This window comes from Cucurbita moschata, unplaced genomic scaffold (genome assembly GCF_002738365.1).
Source record: "Cucurbita moschata cultivar Rifu unplaced genomic scaffold, Cmos_1.0 Cmo_Scf00039, whole genome shotgun sequence".
In the NCBI taxonomy this organism is placed as follows: domain Eukaryota; kingdom Viridiplantae; phylum Streptophyta; class Magnoliopsida; order Cucurbitales; family Cucurbitaceae; genus Cucurbita; species Cucurbita moschata.
This window is the reverse complement of record NW_019268555.1, coordinates 605,528-607,852: the sequence shown is the minus strand read 5'-3', so window position 1 is coordinate 607,852 and position 2,325 is coordinate 605,528. Positions and strand designations below refer to the sequence as shown.

Genomic DNA, 2,325 nt, shown 5'->3' with positions numbered 1-2,325 from the left:
ATAGATTTTGTAAATTGTGTGTTCATGCATCGGAGGATACCCCTTCATGTTTTACGATGGTATGAACACGTACACTGCAAAGCAAGAAAACGATCATTATATTTGTTATAATGATACGAAGGTTGCTATTCCTAATGGGTGTCTGACATCAATAGCTCCTAGATAATGCTCGCCTGACAAGAAAGGGGCCCAAGAGGTGTGCGAGCCAACTGGTGGGTCCATACTTGTACGTGTAGACAGTGTGTAGAACAGTAAATATACATCAAATTAACCCGCTTAGGATAGCTGCCTAAGAAATATAGACTAATATGATAGGTCCCACTTATGATTGTATGTGCTTGCACCTAATCCCAATAGCGGGGTCACTTACTAAGTATTTATCAAAATACTCAAGTCATGTGCTACTCTTATTTTTCCTGGTAAAAGCAAGGCTCCCCTATACGGCTGACCCTTTTTAACGCCCCGATTCTCAAGTTGGACTCTTCTTGGTTCGCTCGCCATTACTAAGGAATCCTTGTAAGTTTCTTTTCCTTCGCTTATTGATATGCTTAAATTCATTGGGTAGTCCTACTTGACGTGGGGGTCGCCTCGAGAGCATCGTCTTTGGGGAGAATATTCAAAGAGTCAACATAAAATTTCTCCCTCGCTCACAAAGTGGAGGCACGCAAGCTGAGGTTGAGACACGGTACCGAGGTTGAATCAATCACCGTAGTGTCACGACAATAGATGTTGAGGACTCAATTTTAAGCCATCTATTCGATGGTGCGCACTGGAGGCCAACATGTGCCCCCGCCAGTGCAACAAACCTAATTGGGTGTTGCATGTGGGGTCAGCAATGCGTGACACCCAGGCAAACGTGCCCTCAGCCAAAAGGCTTTGGGTGCAACTTGCGTTCAAAGACTTAGTGGTTCGTGGGATCCTGCAATTCACACCAAGTATCACATTTTGCTACATTCTTCATCGATGCGAGAGCCGAGATATCCGTTGCCGAGAGTCATTATGAATAGTACAACAAGAGTGCTTTGCCCCTCACACACCGAGACCAGGGCAGGGGGCAAGCTTATTCGTTTGAGCTCCTTGGCACGACTTGCATCGGGTTTGGTTTAGACATCAGAGGGGGCACGAAAGCTCCCCCTGACATAAAAAATTTGTAAACACGTTCGCGACGTCGCAGATAGCGAACCGTTCACGTCTCCACGATCCAAACACTTCATCAGACCATTCAATCAATAGGAGAGATGGGCGATGTGTACAAGGGGTTGGGATGTAGTCAACGTGAGCTGATGACTTGCGCTTACTAAGAATTCTGCATTAAGGACCAAAATTGCAATGATATATCCCGATCACAATGAAATTTCAAAGATTACTCGGGCCTATCGACCAAGGCTATAGACTCGTTGAATACATTAGTGTAGCGCGCGTGCGGCCCAAAACATCTAAGGCCATCACAGACCTATTATTGCCTCAAACTTCCTTTGCCTAAGCGGCCATAGTCCTTCTAAGAAGCTAGCTGCGGAGGAATCGCTAGTTAGCAGGTTGAAGTCTCGTTTGTTAACGGAATTAACCAGACAAATTGCACCACCAACTAAGAACGACCATGCACCACCACCCATAAAATCAAGAAAGAGCTCTCAGTCTGTCAATCCTTACTATGTTTGGACCTGGTAAGTTTCTCCGTGTTGAGTAAAATTAAGCCGCAGGCTCCACTCCTGGTGGTGACCTTCCGTCAATTCCTTTAAGTTTCAGCCTTGCGACCATACTCCCCCTGGAACCCGAAGACTGAGATATCTCATAAGGTGCTGGTGGAGTCCTTAAAGCAACATCCGTCAATCCCTGGTCGGCATCGTTTATGAGACTAGGACGGTATCTGATCGTCTTCGAGCCCCCAACTTTCGTTCTTGGTTAATGAAAACATCCTTGGCAAATGTTATTGCAGTTGTTCATCTTTCATAAATCCAAGAATTTCACCTCTGACTATGAAATACGAATGCCCCCCGACTATCCCTATTAATCATTACTATGATCCCGAAGATCAACAGAATAGGATCAAAATCATATGATGTTATACCATGCTAATGTATACAGAGCTTAGGCTTGCTTTGAGCACTCTAATTTCTTCAAAGTAACAGCGCCGGAGGCATGACCCAACCAATTAAGGCCAGGAGCGCATCATCGACAGAAGGGAAGAGCCAATCGGTGTTCACCATAGGCGGACCGATTCACCCAACCCAAGGTCCAACTATGAGCTTTTTAACTGCAACAACTTAAATATATGCTATTGGAGCTGAAATTACCACGGCTGCTGACACAAGACTTGCCCTCCAA

The 2,325-nt window shown here is 45.3% G+C and overlaps 1 non-coding gene across 1 annotated transcript; it reads right to left on the bottom strand.

Moving 5' to 3' along the window:
• Positions 1 to 840: 840 nt before the first annotated feature.
• LOC111432648 lies at positions 841 to 996 on the bottom strand. The gene has a single exon (XR_002708672.1). It is a non-coding gene; the product is annotated as a 5.8S ribosomal RNA (ribosomal RNA).
• Positions 997 to 2,325: the final 1,329 nt, after the last annotated feature.